We start from the raw sequence: 20226 nt of genomic DNA, 5'->3' as shown, positions 1-20226 counted from the left end.
AAATGGTAGAAATCTCTCTATATTTAAAAGACGTAAGAGCCGCCGCCGATCTTTTGAGTGTTTATTTTAACGTAACATTTTGTTTTGTTTTTCAAAAACTAAAAGTCTTAGGAATTTGAAGTTGCCAATGTTTTTAGAAAAATTTCTAGGGAGTAAACTTAAATAATAAAAACCAACACTCAATAATTTGTTCGATAATTGTTGCTGTTAAACTTCTGGGAAGAAATGCTGTGTGGACCGCTGTAACGCAACAACAGGAATGAAATTTTTAAGTGCTTTTTGCGAATTCTTTCTCACTTTATATTTGATTTACTCTAGATTCTAATTTGTTTCGTAAAAACTAGACTTAGAACTTTGAAATTACGAAAATGTGTAGTAAAATGACGGAATAAAAAAAATTCGAGGGAATAAAAGAAGCTAATATTCCCTAATTAGTTCGAGAATTGTTAAACTTGTAGTAAAAAAATGGCTGATATACTAATGGCTGATAAAAAAATGGCTGCCTGCTGAAATGCTACTACAGAATTGAAATTTGACTTGCAGAAAGGGACATTTAGGCCATTTTCAATTTAAACTTAATGCGAGTTTGTTTTTTAGTAATTCCAATTTGTTCGAAATGCATTTCAGTTATAAATGTTTTTTTCATAATTTTTTAAACTTTTTTTGTCGTAAATATTAATTATTTCTCGATTGTTGTCCCAAAATTTATTTTGAAATTAATTTTATTTAAACAGCTCATGATGTCAAAAGTAACAGTAACAAAAATGGGTAAATAAAATAAATAATAAAAGAAAATAATCATATGTTTCAAAAATAAATTATAATATTCATAGAGATTTTTTACACGATGTTTCTTCGACCAGCGGAATTCGAACTCCTGTTCTCAGGCATTCGCACCCAACGGCCTACTAACCGGGCTATGCTGGCCCGCTAGCTATGGATAGTTAACAAGTGAAATTACTCCTGAATTATTACTTCTTATTGTTTCACACATTCTATATTCTTGAACTCAAATAAAATTGATTATTTTTCCAAACTCAAATAAACGTTCATTTCGCATCGATTAACATATTAATAACATGTGCTTATATACAATTCTAATAACCTTATATTTTACAAACAAAATTATCTTTTTTCTAAAAAATATAAACTAATGGATTACAAAATTTTAAATTATCAAAAAACCAATACAATTTTAAATTAATTTGATTAAAAAAATATTGGAACCAAAAAGGTGCACTGTTAGAAATTTTTCGGAGAAAATGGTCAACTAACAATTTATTTAATTGTTATCTTACAATATTCAAAAAAAGCAGTCAAATAACCAAATATGGTATTTTAACTCTACGAAAAACAGTTTATTAGCTGCTTTCACCTAATATGGTTAAACAGCCATAATTTTATTTCACCAGTTAGGCCTTCTTAATGAAGCCACTTAGTTCCTTAAGTGGTTACATCTGTGTGCATGTTAAAGTCGAAAAGGCTAGACTGTCTATCTCATGTCCGAGACCCGGGGTTCGAGTCCCAGTGTTGACACCACAATATTTCACTACTCCCTTCTATATATGAAGAGTGCCCTGCACTCCCAAATTCTGGACTATTAGAACACGATTCTCTCATTCACGCATAGATGGCAGCACCATAAAGCCATTTTTTTTCTTACGATTTTGAAGCCTTGTTAGTTGTAAATGGTTGAAAAACTGTTTAGTTTTGTATTCAAGGTTTTTTTAACCATACTAGTGGTAAACTGTTTCAAAACCGCAATGGTAAAAAATGTTCTTTACCGTAAACTTTACGGTTGATTGGATGGGCAGACTGGTGCCGGTCTTTATTATTACACTGTTTGAATTTTCATTCTATTTCAGAATGAAATTTCATTCTATTTATTTATAAAGAAATTTCTATTATAAAAAAAATGTCATTCTATTATGAATTTTCATTCTATTTGGAATGAAATTTCATTCTATTTATTTATAAAGAAATTTCTATTATAAAGAAATTTCATTCCATTATGAATTTTCATTCTATTTTAGAATGAAATTTCATTCCATTTATTTATAAAGAAATTTCTATTATGAAGAAATTTCATTCTATTATGAATTTTCATTCTATTTTAGAAAGAAATTTCATTCCATTTATTTATAAAAAAATTTCTATTATAAAGAAATTTCATTCTAGTATGAATTATCTTTCTATTTTAGAATGAAATTTTATTCTATTTATTTATAAAGAAATTTCTATTATAACGAAATTTCATTCTATTTGAATGTAATTCTGTATGTAATTATGAATTTTCATTCTATTTTAGAATGAAGAATCAAACAGTGTGGAAATAAACTGGACGCATGCTGCTACTACAAAAAAACAAAAATCACTATTTCATGAAGTTCAAAAACAAATAACACTGTATTTTTTCTATGGTTATGGGTTCAAACTGAATCTAAAATGAACAGCAGCGTGAAATGTTTATTGATTTTCAATTAACAGCTTTCAAACTAACGCATTCTAAGAAATAACAAATTTGTGTTTGCAGATTATGCTGAACACTCTTGTGGAATAATAAGCATGTTTACTTTCCGGGAAGTGGAAAATATTTTGAAATAATTACGGAGAGATTGCCTTATAAAATAATAAGAAAGAAAAAGCCCTAATACTCAACAGTTAAGGCATAGCTGAATTCGGATAAATTTGTTTTGCTAATGCGTCACGTGATTGTCTCAATTTTATAAACGAGCAGACCTTGAATTTTTCCTGTAATTGTGTTTTTTTTTTCATTCATGTTGTGCTCTGTTTACATGATGCTACCGAAAACTAAAGTAACTCGCTGTTTTCATTTAGAAAATGTCAATTGTGTATTTTATTTCTTTAAAATCACTAGTCTGTGTATATAATTTTGTCGTGTAGTAAAAATAATAAAAATCAAAGCGCGGATTAAGTGATTTTCTAAAAGTAATTGCAAAAAAAAATTTGAAAAAATGGACGAAGTTATTTTTTAAGCTGTTAAGTGTATTAAAATATTTTTTCTTTCATTTGTTAATTACACAAGTTAAATTTAACAACTGTCTCTCCATGTTTTAACCGTCTCTCTCAAGGGCTTGATTTTGATAGTTTTTTAAAACGTTACTGATCTTAAAAATAATTTGTCAAGCCCTTTGCGACCTTTCAGCGTTATTCTCGGATTATTAAGATTTGTTAAATATAAATTTTTTTTTAAAGAATTAATCGTTCGAAAATTCAATCGAATATGTGTTAAATGCGATAACATTCCCTGTCAAATGTCATTGAACGACAATCTTTTAGTTTTTTTGATAGCATTGATATAAAAGCCATAAATCACAAAGGAGTATTATCTGTCCATGTGTATTAATGGTGCAAAAACTATATCAAAACAAAACAGACAGAAACACTAAATTACTCAATATACTGAATGGACTAACATTTTCCTTTTAAAATAGGAAGATGGCGCTGCGCCCGTTTGGGCAAAAAGAAACTTTAATAAAAGCATCATGATTACGTCGCAGTGGATCTAGCAGATTGATAAATAACCGATGAAATTTATTTTTCGCAAAGGCAGCAAAGAAAGGAAACACCAAGCGAGTTAGCATTCATAAGCATGAATGCTTAAACGTACTTTATTACAAATTTTTGAATGAAAATTTTCCTGCGTGAGGAACAAAAAGGTGAAACAAACTCAGCTATAAATTAGGTAGATTTTGAAATTTAGATTGAACAGTAGGTAAGAGTGGGAACCAGAGTGGGAAGAGTGGGGGGGGGGTGTTACAGAAACCAATTATGTACTATTATATCCTCCATATCTAATTTATTATTAATGCTATTATTCAACGACAGACTTCTTAACAATGAAATGTGAAAAAAGGATGTCATCTTATCCGACTCTCTAAAAAGATACAGCGATACAGCTTTTCAGGGCTAAAACACAACCGAAAGAAAAATGCAGGACAAATTAGAGGATGTTATGCAAAAGCAAGAAAATTAATTCTGAAGATTAAAAATGATTCCGATGTATTGTTTGACGACCAGTACATATGTTTTGTGTGCTGTGAAAGCCACAAGAGCAGAAAAGTCAAAGGAAAGTCGTTGAGGTTGTTGAATGCAAAAGATAGGTATAGAAGCCTATTTAGCGAATCTCAAATCAATAACGTTTGCAGGATAACGAAATTCGACTGTTAAATTTAGAGGGATGATAAAAGGCATCAAGTGGATTAGAGCTTTATAAAGAACTTGGATCGTAAACCATGTTGGTAGGATGAAAATCGCAACAACAAAAAAACGCAAGAGCGAGATACGTTTCATGGCCTCTGCTTTCACTGGATCAAAATCCTTGTGAATCTTTCACATGAAGTCATGTTGCTTATGCGACGCCTAGAGACGCCCTGGGGCACCTCATTGCTGTCGCTTCGGCTGACATCAAAAACACACCTTTCATCTTCCAGCGCTACCAAGAATTGTTTTCAATCGATATAGACAGCGCGATGATATCAGCGGGTGGCATTTCGAACAACTCTTGCCATAGTTGTCACAAAAATATTTTGTGGCTAACAAGTTTGTAATATGTTTTTGTTTTCCTTTTCCAGGATGAGGTCGAAACCTACGTGGAATTTTTCGCTATTTTAGGATATCCTGTATTTTATTCAACTGTGAAAGCGAAGACAGTTACTTTAGATGGTTTATGTATAGTTAGTAAAATCCCATTTATTCTTTCACTTATATTTTACAAAATCAATGTTTTATTCATGGCGTGCCAGTATAAGTACACCTAGGTTTTAATTTAAGCAAAACCTCCATTGTTTCAATTTTGGTCATTCTCCTCTACATTATGTTACATTTACACCCATCTATGGGGAAATGTAATTCTTCCTTTTTTATTTCTTCAATTACTTAGCAACTTATAACGCAGAACTTACAAAACTTTAAGGTTTATTTGAGGTTGTGTGAAATGTTAAGTTTGATTTGAGGTTTATTTGAAATTGGTTTCAAGAACAACCCTAAAAAATCTACCTTCCAAAGTTTTTTAATAAAGGTGTAGGAAGTTTTATTCACATTTGAGGTTGTTTTGAGGTTAATGAAAATCTACCTTAGATCAACCAGTTTAGTGCGGTTGTTTTTGAAGTGTACAGGGTTTTTTTCTACACATCAAGGAAATAAGTATATTTGAGATTTGAATAATTTCACCTGATTCCAACTAAAACCATTGGGGTGTTGAAGGAGTTGTGAAAATTTATCGTAATAATACTTGAGCTTGTTTTGAGGTATCCAACCAGAGGTGTTTCATCACACATTTAAGAAGGTTGTTTATAAGGTGTAAAAATGCATGCAAGGTTGTTTATTTATAACCTTTAAAGTGCGGAATAAAATATCTTAGATTGTAAAAAAATAAAAAAAACGCACTAGAGGCTGACATCTGACCGGAAAATCGACCAAGTTCATTGGAGGTTAAACGTCTGACACGTGTAAAGAAATACTCCAGAGGTTAAAAATGAGGTCATATTTTGCACCAAAAATAACCTCATCAATATCATTCATATTCAGCCTCATTTCCATCACAAAATCAACCTCATGTATACTCCAGAAACACCTTATTTTTTTTATCAGGGCTTAATAATTTGTATCATCCTAAAAGATGAGGTTAAAAAAGTATACTATTCAAATGCTTATTTTTTCGTCAGAAAGGTTTTCTATAAAGAAAAGTGTAAAATTATTCCACCTACCCCTATTTCAAATTTCACGTTCCAAATTCAGAGGTGATTCAAAATTCGTTTTTGAATTTAAGTTTTTCTTTTAAAATTTATATAGGAAACTTATTGATGGTAAAATGAATATCTTAAAGTAAAAGAACGCATATCTAACTATCAAATATTTCACAAACGCATAAACATTATTTATTTCAATATAGTATAGGTACAGAAAAATTTAAATTTTACAGACTTTATATTCTGAACCATGTTTCTGGCAATATTTAATTAAGATAATTTAGACAAAACGTAGCTTGCAATTCCTTAGATTCTGGCATATTTTATAATGAGATAGCTTAGAACAGGCAAAAGAAAATAATATTTGTATTTACATTGATCTTTTCGATTTTAATTGCCGGCATTACAAAACTAAATAAAACAACCCAAAATTAAATGAGAAATCCAAATGCAGTATAAGCAAATGAAGCCACTAAAAAACAAGAAACACACTCTCTGCCTTCAATTCGCTTAGTTTCATCAAGCAAGCATGCTGGCATTGGCTAGCAGCATTAGTAATAATTACATGAATATTAGCAGTATTTTATAAACTACCTAAGAATAAATATTTTATGTCATTTCTTTAATCTATATGCATACGTTTTTAGGTTATTTCTAAAGTACTTTTATTGAAAGCAAAGGCATGTCCTCTTTTCTTGTTTCAAAAATTCTACAATTGTGGACACATTCGAGTAAATGAATACCAAACTAATCATAAAAAATATTCCATGATGAATTCTGCGATTCCTATTAGTATTTAATAAATATTTCTTGACGTTGTTATAATCAAAACTCTTACCTTTTATTTCTCATTTGTAAAATACTTTATTTAAAACTATCAGGATGCTGTGTTCTTGAATCAGAAATTCCATAACTAGTTGTCAACTGCTATAAACAAAATTCAAACTGGCTTAAAAATTCCATATCAAATTTTATGATTCCCATTAGTATTATATGAGTTTCAATGTATTTTTCATAACGTTTTTACTATCAAAGCTAATTATATGCTGGGCCTCCAATTTCACAACTATAAAGCATGGCATGAATTCATAACACTAGGTTATTATTATTTCATAGAAATGTAATAATTCTGATTTCACTTTCATATAAATTATATTGGTCGGGTTATTCCCAGCGCGGTTCAGTGTCCTGTTAGGCAACATTCGACGACGTCATTAGACTAAAACCACAGAATGCCTAAAACAGAAGATCTACCCCCAAGGAAAAGAAGAGGGGCCACAAGGTATCTACTACTATAATGCTTTAAGTTCTTGCCAAATACGACCTTCTGTGCTATGTGAACTGCCTAATTGTTGAGCTTTATATATATGAGACGCTCTGGAGGTCAATAGACTGAAGGTGTCGAAATCGAGACATGCGACCTTCTTGCTTTAAATGCGAACCATCAACTTTTTTACCTTTCACTTTCGTTTGGTTAGAATAACTCAAGTTCTATGATATCGGTCAATCGCGAATGAACTGACGATCCCTTTGTTAAACCGTTACAGTAATCTAACGCTTCCATAAACTTACTTTTTTTCGCGTGTTTGGAATTCTCCTTCTCCAAATATTGAAGTTGTAGACAGTAGCGTGCATAGACTTAGGTGCACCCGCACAAGATTTACAAGAGCGCCTTATCTTAGACTTACCATAAAAAAATTTAAAATTGTAATATGATACAAAAGCACTGTGGTGAAGAGGTATTAGAATATTTGTAATCATTAATTTAATTTTAGTTTAAGAAAAGGAAAATAGCAATTGCGATGAATAGATTTATTTAAGGGACTAAATTGAGACACTGTATACATTTAAAATATTGAAAGGAGTTTTTTAGTAATAGAAAACAACTTACTATGTTGTAGTAATTATATTCAAAGGTTAGTTAAAGGTTGTTATTATTTATAAATTAAACTAAAAATATTTTATAACTAAAAAATAATTTGATTTTAACTCAAAGTTTTATTTTTTTTCTGACCAGTGCGCCCTCAAACTTCGTGCTCACCTCCTACCGCCAAGGTTGTGGGAATGTTATAAACGCCACTGGTTGTAGCAATCTGGAAAAAAAAGGATTCCATTGATTTGGTCAAGTTTTTGGTGAAACATCAGTTTAGTTCATTAATTGGTTGTGTTCGTATCAGACAAAAATTTGAGCCCTTTGATTAGCATATTTCATTTCATTTAATGAAATTTAAGCTATGTAAGAATTTTTACACACATCTTTCAAAGAAAATTCCACGTAAAAAATAATTTTTAATAACTTTTCATGATTACTAAAAAAAAGTATTACATTTATCCATAATTGGCTCCTCCACCGACAACCCTTCAAATCAAGGTAATATTCGCTTTATTCATTACTTTTCATTGCCTATGCGATCCTAAGAAAGAAATAATATTCAATGCTAAAAATGAACATTTGACAAGCAATAGTAATAACACTTGGCAATGTAATTTTTTTATGTTGTAAAGCTAAATTTTCAAGCGCAACTTAAGGTTGAGATGGAATGATCAATATTTGTTTCAAATAAGTCTTTGATATAATTAATTTACGTAAATTTCAACCTCTAATTTAAATTGAAGAGTTTAAGTACCAAAGCGTGTGGAATAACAATGTTATAAAGCGCTTACAACTCTAAATAGCTTTAAGTCCAAAATATAGTTGACGTTTTGACTTATATTTATTCTATAGAAATAATAGTGATTATTGTTGTATTAAAAGGGTAAATGCTTATTTTAATTGTAATAAACCTCATTAAAGAATTTATGGAGAAAATCTGAAACACAATCTTCATAAATTCAAAGGTATAGTCAGATGGTGACTATTTTTGAAAAGTTTAAACTTAAGCTAACTTAAGTCATCATACCAAATCACCAGAAATTTTTTAAATTACTCCAAAAAAAATTATAACTTTTTTTAATTATTTTTCGTTTGCTTCTTAAGTTCTTTTCTTAAAATAACTGGGTTGAAAAATAATCTGCTTATGCTGTGATAATCTGCATAGCCTACTTCTGAGCTTCGGAGTTTCTTTTAGCAGGATAATAGCATTAACCATACGATCTTTTAACTCTAAACAACCAGTAAAAAAACGGTTATTGTATGTTATATTTTATTGTATTATAAAGTATTGGTCCGTTTAGTGTTAAATATGTTAATTATTTTCAACTGGAACTCTTAAATTATCAGATGAAAACAATTAAAAAAAGGTTTAAATAATTGATTTTCAAATTTTATTTTTCTATACTAACATAATAATGCTGTGTTAAAAATAAAGTAGCGATTTTCAATTGCTACTTTTAAAAAGAAATTACACTTCAATGTATTAAATCATGCTTTTTTTTCTTTTTTAAAATTTAGATAAAAATTTGAAATTTTTCGTCGCAGTGTTTTCTTTACAAACCTTTTTAAAACAGTCGACACGTACTTAAGATATTTAACAAAAGTTTATGTTCTAGAAACCTATGATCATTTTGATACATTTAGAGAACAGAAACAAAAGTACTTAATTTATTATTTGTTTGACTAAATTGCATGTAATAATTTTAGACTAATTACATTAATTAACTTTTTAAAACTAATTGCAAAACAAGTGCATAAATATGATCTTTTGCGAAAACATATTTGCACGATTAGCTTTGCATTCTTATTATTAAATCTTTCTTAAGAAAGAGCATTACTAAAACATAATTAAAAAAGAACTTACTTCAATTAAAATTAAAGAAATCACCATTTTTCCAAGCATTAACCTTCAATTTTTCAGCTAGAAATGCGTAATCTTTCCTTATTGTTACAGCATTATTTTTTTAAGTTTTTAACATTATATCCTGGTATTTTTAGTTCTTTTGAAAATTTATTTAAATTATATGACCTTTTGCAATCTTGTTCGTTATCCTTGGAGAAAATTCTCAGAAATTCAGGAAAGTTCAGAAATATTGAATGAAATTTATTAACAACTCTTGACAAAGTTAATTATGAATAAGGTTACATCATTCTCTCGTAAGTTCATTGTTTAGAATGAAGCTCTTAAAATTATCTGTCATTGACTTGATTTACATTTTTATATGATGTTATTCTTAATTGATATGAGACAAACATTTAATCTCTTGCTGTTATTAACTGGTTTTATAACTGATAAACTAAAATAAGGAAAAGAATACTACAATCAGTATTTTTGTCCTTCCATAGAGCTGAAATAGAAGAAGAACATGTCTGCTGCAACATTCCCTTGTCTATCTTCTATCGAAACATTAAAGTTTCTCCTGTCACGTGCTCATTTAGCGATTTTGGCGGAGAAAGAAGGCTGTCGTGCCACATTCGAATTCGAAACGAGTTCCCTTCTCTGGTCAATTCGTATTTTGTACTTACAAAGGTAATGAAGGAAAATTTAAAGCTTCAGTAACATTAAGATTAGTGACACAGTAATATATTGGATCATTTTTCAACTACACTTAAAAATTATTCAAGAATTTAAATTTTTTTTAATATGTATAAACTATACAATATTCTTTATAGTTTTAAAAGATTTAAAAAGTTTAAGATTTGAATTATTTTTAAAACGCATTTCGAAAAAAAGTTGAGAAAAATGTCGTTGGAGTTGGGGTACTTAAATTTAATAGTTTAGTATGGAAATTTTCTGAAGAAAAAGACCAAAATAGAGAAGCAAGGTACATTTTTAAACTTTAAAATTTTAACAAACATTTAGTCAAAATTTATTTCAGTAAATTATTTTGATGTTAATATTTTTTCTTAATGAAATTACTTACACTAATTAAGGCTTTTTAAATTTGTTAATTATTTATCTATATCAGAAATTTGTATTCCAATGTCAAATGTTCCCTTAAAAGCTTAGGACAAAATAATTCAAAATCGTTCTCGGAATCCTTTAAACTAAAGTTGCAATGCTACAAAACTTGCCATTTATTTTCAAATTTAAAGAATTCCTTTATTTTTTCTAATTTGCATTTTCGTAAGAATAATTTTTTAATGTAAAAATTTTATTTCTCAAAGGTATGGAATAAATGACTAAAATTTATTGCAATTTGATTGAGTTATTTTTCAGCAATAAAATTAGAAACATCCAATGTTGTTTCATAACAACTATGTACAATATTTTTATTGATTTATCAATTCTGAAATATATGATATAAAAAACGTATTTAAACATTAATCTAATATATCAAGCAATAATATTAAATCATGTAAAATTATATATATATATTTTTGGGGTATTAGAAATTACTCAAAATATTTACAAGAAATGATTGCAAGTGTATCAAGAAATCGAAAAATATAATGAAAATTGGGGGGGAATGCTGCATCACATTGAAATAAAAAAATAATGATATGCTTCCTTCTTTTTAGCTTCACACTTGCTATGAGAAAGCTATATAGCTCTAGTGCTATTGACAGTATTCTCGTTTTTTTCGCGAATTATTGCAATTTAAAAAGATCTGATAATTTAAATTAAAGAAAACCTAATGAATTGACTAAAGAGCTAGCAATTAAGTGTTAAAAACTTAGCTCTACTTTTCGAATCATTTTTTATTAATCTTCTTCAACTCCTTTTTTGTAAATGAAGCCACTTAGTTTCTTGCAGCCGGTTACACATTATAGCTGAGAGAACTAATCTGTCAATCTTATGACGACAGAGCAGGGGTCTGAGTCCCGACGTTGGCACCACAATATTTCCTCCTTTTCCTTCAACACATGAATAGTTTCCAGTGTACAATTTGTGACCCTGGTCTATTAAGATATGATACTCTCATTCACGCATTTATGGCAGCACCATAAGACTGTTTAACACAAAAATACCAGTATGTCCCATCTTTTGCGATTGGTGAAATAACCAAATAAATTAATGAAACCGCATTCCAAAGTTCATTTGATAAAGCACAACTTAACTCCATAGTCCATTACCTAACAAAAAGCTCATCTCAAAAGTCCAGTTGAATTCTTTTCTTATGGTTTGGATACCATGCTAGTTTTAAATGGTGAAAAAACCACGTAGTTTTAGTATTCATTGTTTTTTAACCATACTAGTTGTAAACGGTTTCAAATCCTTAAAGGTAAAAAATTCGTCTTTACCGTAAACTTTACGATTAATTGGATAGATAGACTGCTGCTGTCTGTTATTTTAACGTAATTTTAGAATGAAAATTCGAACAATGTGTGTCTAAATGACGTTAATGATGAAGAAAACATTAATGTCCTAAAAAGAAAATTTAAAAAATAAATTGTTATGTATTAGCTCCCAACTATGGAGACTAAATATGAGTCACCAAAAATGCCAACTTGAAAATATCATTATCTTGAAATAAGTTCCTCAAAACATTTTAAATAATGCCTCCTATTAGCTCCCAACTACTGGAGTTATTATGAGACATATATGAGGTCAATGTATATTGTTTAACTTATTTAATTTTTAATTATTTTTTTAAAAAGTTTCAATGACAAAAAAAATTTTAAAAGTGAGCCATATTTGCCCCTAGATATGATTTTCCCAATAACTGAATATGAGTTCCACGTTGTTCAAATTATTAGCTTCAAAATTGAATCAAATTATTGTTCAAATTATTAGCTTCCAAATCCTATTATGAGACATCTTACGAGTTCAATTGTTATGACATAATTATATTTAAATGTATGATTATAAGCTCATGCAGAAAAAAATTAAAACGGATTTTATATCATTTCTCAATAGCAGGAAGACGATAAGGCAATATGACGAAAAACATAGTACTTAAAATGTTTATATTATCTCCTTTATTCAGCTTTGATCATTATATTTCATTTATAACTTATAAAAATATTTTAAAAGGTTCATTTTATCATATGTCTTAATGCAAATAAGCAGACACATACTTTCCTTTGTACTGAAAAACATGAATCTTTCATAAGCGGCTTTATTAAACTATACGAGTTTGTATTAAATCCAATGCAGGCGTTTCTAAAAATATGGAATGCATACAAAACCGAAGCTGATGAATTGATCAAAACACTTGGATCAAAATCGGACGTTCAAGTAGAATCTTTTATTCAAACAAAATCCCAGCTGAGAGTTGTGATAGCATCTAGTAAGCTATGGTAGAATGCTCATGGTATTAGCGGTAACAGAAGATAAGAACAATTAATACAAATATTATTGCACGATGAATTTTTTGCACGTTGTAAAATTGAATCAGAGTGCATGTAAAACTTTCATCTTCATTTGTCTCACCTTCTACTCTAAAATTAAAACAAAACCCCAATTCCTTTAAAGCTTGCTTATTTAACTTTAAAAAATAATAATCAATTGCACTCAATAAGAATTCTCACTTGTGCTTACATGCACAAAATTAAACTACTAAACTCAGTGGCTCGATAGCCCATAGAGAGCCAAGGCCTACTGTGCCCATCTCAGCTTTCTTGACCTTGGGCTCTGGGGTGCAGGAGCAGATGTTCCGGTTAGGTGGTCAGCCGAACGCGAAACCCCCAGTGTTTAGTTCCCAAGCTTGCTTGGTACTCATTTATCGACCCACTGAAGGCTGAGTCAACCTTGCCCGGTCCGAGGATCGAACCCAGGACCTGTGGCACGGGAACACGAAGCGCTACCAGCATAAAATTAATAAAATGAAAATAATAATCCATACTAAAAGTTAGTAAATAAGTTACTGGTAATGGTAATATGACGTTGAAAATCTATATGTAGAAGACGAGTTATTTTGTTTCTAGCGAACTGCGAATATTTCTGGAAGATGAATATTTCTATTGTGCGAATATTTCTGGAAGTTATCTCGATCTTCGCGATGATAAAGGTTAAAAACAGTGTTTTGAGCAAAATTGCAATGAAAAAATTTAAATTTGTTAAAAATTAATTAATATTCAAGCAAAATGTTAGTCCTCTACTCATAATAAAAAATAAACAATGCTAGTCATTTGTTAAATTTAAGGAGGATTCATAAATCTTTAAACCCATTTACCACAAGAAAAAATTTCAAACTAGAAAACTCTCTTTTACAACGGAAATAAGGAGCCTCTCTGGACGAGTCTTCAACTTGAAAAAAGTTTACACGCGTACTTTGTAATGAGTACACAAGCATACACATTAAAGTATTTATTTACTGTTGCACTTTCATATAGGCCTAAGTTTTTACAAAGACGGCTTATGAGGCCTTGTCAAGTTAAATCGAAAGGCTTAAAGTCAAAAAGTAAATTAATTTGAAGTTTTGCGACAAGAATATACAGCACAAATTAGGGAAAATCGTCATAAAGATACATCCAAGAGTCGCGGTGGCTCAAGGGATAGAGTGTTCGCTTCCCAATGAGGTGCGCGTCAGGTTCAAATCACAGCGGTGTCTGGTTGATACTGATTCTGCTCATGGCTCGCATCGACCACATTCCCGACTTTAAACATCATCAGTGGTTGTTGGATGTTGTTGTAGTCGCACTAGAGCTGCACAATGGGCCATTGGCGACTGTCTGGGAAACATCCCTGAGGATGATCCGAAGATATGCCTTCATAATTTCGATCCTCTGCAGAGGAGATGTCAGAGGTTGTCGGATTATTGGTTAGAATTCTCTTGCCATCAGACTAACCATGGGAGGTTTTCACATTTTCCTTTCTGTGTAACGCAAATGCAGGTTAGTTCCATCAAAAAATCTTCCACGGAGACTAGTTTGAACCCCAATACTTGGTTCAGGAAGTTTTTTTAAAATGCATTCAAAATTACGAGGCTATGGAGGTGAATATTGAAAGTCCTAAACTCAGAATTGAGTCAACTGTTCAACGCCGAACGAAAAACAATAAAGTAAAATATACATCAAGTGTTATGATGAGATTTGAATTGGCTACCCCCATGCCACAAAACGTTTGACGAGACCACTTATTGAGGGAGGCATCCCCTTATTTGTCTGTGTAATAATAAAATGAATAAAAGTCCTAAAGATGATTTTAAATAGTCTGCAGAAGATAATTAGGAAGCATTTAAATAAAATTAATTTGATTTTTATCGTAAAAATAATTATTTCTTTTCGTAAAATCCGAAAAAAAAATTGATCGAATGTAGCCCATTTAACAAATATTTTGTTTCAAATAAGTATTTGAAACTTCATACCGTAGTTACTAGCTTTCTGAGATTTTTTAAAATAGTTCAAAATATTCTAGAAAGTATGAATTTCAAGATGACTGAGAAGCAAAGGTTCCTATGTTTTTTTAAAGCACCACAAACTATTAGACTCATATGAAGTCTTTGCTTGAAATTTGTTAATGTGCTAACCAGCGCTTAACAGTCGGCCCAATTCTGCGTTTACGACTACCGATGTTCAACTCTGTAGCCTTATATTTTTCAAAATCACCCATAGAAGACAAGAGAATACCTGGATCGAGCATTGGGACAAACTAACCTTCGTGAACGCCTTTTTTTTAAAAAAAACTAACCAGCATTTGCGTCACATGGAGAGAAAAACCACGAAAACTTTCTATTGTTAGCCTCACGTCAAAGGGATTCTAACTTATGATCCATCTACCACTGAGGATATTTTACGTCTGCACAGTGGTCGCTGCTTGTAATGTTTCCTACTATCTTTGATAATTGCCGGTATCATCAATATTCTCCTTCTTTTATCACGCCGAATATTTTAAATGTTCTTTGCTTACATTACAAGCCCACAACACAAAGTAAACTTTCTAAATTTCCATTCTGATTTTTATGAAAAATTCGGTACTTTTCAGACAGGCGAACGCAAGAAAATTTGACTATTTTTCTTTGTTTTTTTATTTTATTTGAAATTTATGAGATTAAAAAATAAATAAAATAAAAAAATATTTTAAAAAAAGTTAATGGAGGTCTACATTTTTTGGCGACTTTTCGTCTGCACCTGGTTAATCTAAAAGTACGGTAGTTTTCTTAGGTTAATTCATTTTAACATCTCAGCTTAAGTAAAAAGATTTACATTCGAAGAAAAAATAAATTTTCAGTATATTTAAATAGAAAATTTCCCAATGCTCATTTTCGGAGTGGTTCATGATACATTAACTTATAACAAAAAATTCAATTATATTATAAAATATAAACGTTGACAGACATTGGAACGTTTTAATTTGTACGCAAGATCACATTAATCACTAAATCACAGTTTAATAAAATTTATAATAAAAATTTAATAAAGCCTGATAAAAAGTTTATTAAGTCAGAAAGCTTCAAATACAAAATTATTTTCGTTTTAAAATTTTAATGTTGTTGTTGTTGACGTATGCCTGTTTAGGCAGATGGGGTACGATTGCTCTTATTTTCCAGTGGCGCCATCTATGGCCAAAAATTCGACTTCTGCCCCACCATACGTCACACCCGTTTATAGGGCAGACCCATTCATACATTCATTCATCCACAAATCGAAATTTTGACCTGAATCAAAGAACGATCGATCTCCAATCCAGTACCCCCAGATGTATTGATTTGTTATGGGAACATGGATGACTTTTGCGACTCGACAGATTTAACGGGCATCAGTCACTTTACTACACGGGGACTCTTCGGCCGGAGGGATTCGAATCCACGAACTCTCGAACATAGGCCCAGCACCCTACCGACCAGGCTATCCCGGGCCCTAACATTTTAATGATTACCTTATTTATTTCGTTAAATTTACTTTGTTAGCTGTAACATTATCTAAAGCTTACTAAAACAGGAAGCTCTGTTAATGTTTCATTATTCAATTAAAATATATCCATCCTCAATTTGTGGTTTTAATAATTCAAATTATTTCACGATCCAAAGAGCATACTAACTATAATATAAGTGATAAACTGGTTGTAAGATAAACTGGTACTAGTTTCAAGGGCAATTAAAAAGTAATAATGTTTTCAAAATTGAAAATATGAACGCCGACAAATAACTTCAATTGATTTGAATAATTATGTAACTCGGTAATGCGTAGATGAGAGAGAAAAAAAAGTGAAGAATCAATTGATAGAAATAAATTGTCTATTTTTCACTTACAATGATATTAAAGAAAAGGATAAAGATTTTGTATACGTAGAAAAAAAATACTTAAAATTAGCTTTTAAAAACTTTTTAAGCAATATATATGTATACAATCCCTTATTAGTGCAATTATTGAAAATATGTTCCTTTTTTGCTTCCTAATTATTCGATAACGTGACGAGCATGATGAATAAAAAACACAGCTGAAAGGAAATATTTGATAAATATTATCGAAAATTTGAAAATTTGTTTGGCTTATTTTTTTTTTTTTTATTATTTTATTTTACGTTTAAAAAGTAAACGCCTCGAATTTTATGAGTGTTGTACACACCTTATAACTAATGGTGATTTTTATCTTATTTCTAAATCAATTTTTTTCAATTCTTAATTCTAACACTTTCTATGAATCTTTATAGTAAAATAAGAGTGTAATCGATTTTAAAACCGTTGTTTTTAGAGTCATTAGAAGGAATATACATTTGTAAATGTTTCCCAAAATCGAATTCCACTTAAATAAATCGATTAAAATTCATATTAATAAAAATCTTTAAACAAATTTTTCGCTAATAAAATTTATTAAAACACTTATAGCAGTGCTTTGTAGAACAAATCGATACTTAGCATTGAAAAGGTGTCAAAAAAAGTATTGATACTACCGATACCGTTGGAACAATATACCGATACTATTACTTCGATTACTGAATTATGATTTATTCGTAAGCTTATTATACTTAGATACCTTAGATACCAAGTGACGTATTGTGGGCATCTCAATCCTGATTGTTGAAGCGTGGCATTTGTTTACGATAGAAACTGTTCTTTCCCTTCTATTTCGTGTAAGCCAAGATTGTCAAATATCAATTTTCGTAAAGGACACACTCTTTATTCTTTCACAATGATTCTTTCACAAATGTTTCAAATATTTCAATTCTTTCACTACATAATTCTTACCTAACACAAAGACAGGCAAGATGCCATGTCGGACATAAACAAACTTTATTATACATCGAAGTTGCCAGGTGCACAAAACAAAAATGTATCACGTTTACAATGAAATATACTAACAAATAAAAAATCCAAGTTAAGTAAAAGACGTAGACAAGAAAGAATTATATTTCAGCAAATTTGATGTGCGATACGGCGCTTTATTCATTTAACTTCACGTTAATTAACATTCTAACTGATGTGGAGAAACTTACCTCAACTTTAATACGCCATTTTGCTTATAAACGATCAAGAGGCGCTGACGTTATGTGCCGGGATCTGTGATCATTTTCTTCTTGAAGTGCAAGTACCCAATTTTAAATAATGTATTCGATTTGATTTTGATTTTGGGTTTAGAGGCTGAACTAGATCTGTAACTTACGGAGCACACTCGGACAATAACAATATTCCAAAATGGATTATCATGAGAGCATGATTGCTTCAGGACAGTTAGCAGTGTCCTCTATGTAAACTGTTGTTGTTTGGGTTCTAGTTTCCTTTTTTTAAATGAAAGGAAACTTACACAATTGAAAATTTTGATTTTCAAGTTGTTAAAAATTGAATAAGATTCATTATAAAAATGAAGATTTCTAAAATTAATGATAAAATAAAAATAAATGAAAGATGTTAAAGTAAAAGATATTAAAATAAAAGTAAATAAAACGGTTTTACTTTCTGGTGGATTAAAAACTGAAGTTTTATTAATTATTTAAAATAAGCCCTTTTTTCTGAAAAAACATCCAATCTTTTTTATGGATTAGAAAGACTAATTATTATATTATATTCTGAAAAAGCATTGGTTGTGTAATTTAAATAAAATTGTCTTATATGTGTTTCCGTATTTGTTGCTATCACTTAGCTACAAATAAGGAAAATTATAAAACTATATACGTTATAAATATAATTTGATACATAAGTGTAAATTATGAAAAAATATCAAACAATCTTGAGTTTGTTGGACAATTTCTCAGTTTCCCAACACTCACGCAATTCAATATCTACTGGGAATACATGGTGAGAGATACGTTTTCCGCCGTTTTCATTCTCTTTTTTTGTTCGAGAGTAGTAGGATGTGCAAAAAGGAACGAAGCAGTTTACCATTTCAAAGATAACTTTTTACAGGTACAAACTGCCTTTAAAAATATCTATATATTTTTTTAAATGTGAATAATCAAGGTAATAACACTGCTTAACTAACGTAAACATTTACAAGGGAACCAAAGCCCCCTACTGGAGAGAAATAGAAATTTCGAGTTGATATGTACGATCAAATTTATATATTTCACCGTTGGTAGTGTTTTAGCCTGTACACCAACGGTTACGATCTAGTTCAGCCTTGGGGATTCAGTAGATCTCATTTGCCAGTTTCGATAATTATGTAAGCAATTGTAGTTAGAAAAAGAAACAGTTTAAGCAAATCATTTCACACGGAAGATGAATATAGCTTATTGCAGTTAACTTAAACAAGTAATCCTTAATTGTAAGAAGAATTTAAAAAATTTAACATAGCAATAAGTAAGGATTTTAACACAATAAAACCATTCATTTTTAATAGCTTTACTCTTTAATTAGTCTCTAATCGTTGTTTTACTTTTTTCAGGGTCTTTGTGGACCGCAACTAGACGTAATATATTGCCTAGTTTCGCTCAAAGAAGTGAGTGGCTGATATTCTCATTAAAGTGGTGTGTGCAGAAGTGATAAATGTAAATAAAACAGTTCGTTGATATTCGCTCAGTATTCTAAATAAACAAACAAATCAAACAAGTTATATGTGCCTTTTTATTGTACTGCAATCTGTTCAAAATATAGAGATCCATCGTCAGTAATAAGGTGGATATATTTAAACTGTTGTGTAATAATATAAAAAGTAATTATTTTTCCGATGTTGTCGATAGAAGGAATCGATACCAAGTATCAGAAAAAGGAAAAAAAGGAAAATATAAAGAAATAAAATAAATTTTGCTTAAAAAATTTTGAGAAGTTATCAAGAAAACAATTAAAAAATAAATTAACAATTTAACACAATCAAGCCTTTTTTATATTACCATAAGCTACATTAATGCGTATGGTACACTTAGAAGGAAAATAGGGTTAAAAAAAAACAGAATATGGTAAAATTTACCGTGTCTCTGGCTCTAAAGGAACATCAAAAACCTCGGTCATTTTTACTGAAGCGCTTTTGTAATGATTTTGGTAAAATTAGCAATAAAATATAGTTTTATAACATGCGATTAAATTCGGTAAAGACTGACAATTTTATTATGAAACCTTAGAACATGCTATAAAAACCATTCATTTCGCTACATTTACTTTTCAGTTTTGTATTTTGTACTAAATGAGTGGTATTAAGAACTATAATTTCGGAAACTAGTAATCATTACTTTCTGAACGGAAAGATTACCAAATGAATGGCTTTAACACCGTATAATTTGATTTTATTAACCAGAATTGCAGGGATTTTTTAATCAGAATTGTCATTACCAAACAGCTTGGTAATTTTACCAGAATTGTTTTTTTCCGTGCATCAAAATATGTT

General features: G+C 30.1%; 1 long non-coding RNA gene across 1 annotated transcript; it reads left to right on the top strand.

Moving 5' to 3' along the window:
- Positions 1-2257: 2257 nt before the first annotated feature.
- On the top strand, positions 2258-19458 carry LOC139425385 (uncharacterized). Its single transcript, XR_011636626.1, has 3 exons — positions 2258-4697; positions 9931-10114; positions 19291-19458. It is a non-coding gene; the product is annotated as an uncharacterized lncRNA (long non-coding RNA).
- The last annotated feature ends 768 nt before the right edge of the window (positions 19459-20226 follow it).

The sequence above is a fragment of the Parasteatoda tepidariorum genome, chromosome 4, assembly GCF_043381705.1.
Source record: "Parasteatoda tepidariorum isolate YZ-2023 chromosome 4, CAS_Ptep_4.0, whole genome shotgun sequence".
NCBI classification, from domain to species: Eukaryota; Metazoa; Arthropoda; class Arachnida; order Araneae; family Theridiidae; genus Parasteatoda; species Parasteatoda tepidariorum.
The sequence above is the reverse complement of the archived record's forward strand: the minus strand, read 5'-3'. Positions and strand labels throughout refer to the sequence as shown.